Source organism: Penaeus monodon, chromosome 20, assembly GCF_015228065.2.
Source record: "Penaeus monodon isolate SGIC_2016 chromosome 20, NSTDA_Pmon_1, whole genome shotgun sequence".
NCBI classification, from domain to species: domain Eukaryota; kingdom Metazoa; phylum Arthropoda; class Malacostraca; order Decapoda; family Penaeidae; genus Penaeus; species Penaeus monodon.
Genome location: NC_051405.1, coordinates 38991295 through 38991508, shown reverse-complemented (window position 1 = coordinate 38991508; position 214 = coordinate 38991295).

Below are 214 nucleotides of genomic sequence, written 5' to 3'. Positions count from 1 at the left end.
TAACATTATTACGATCATTTTGAGAACGGATGCCTAAAACGTGTATTAATCTCCGTAACCAAAGGAAACGAATTATTGTTCCATTCATACGTAATTCATTTCTGACAAACATTATTCATAGATGTGTAACCGACCAGAAGCGAATCGTTCCCGTTTAATTTTAATATTTGTAAAAGAAGGAAAATAAAAAAAGCCGCGGCATTTCGTGAATAAT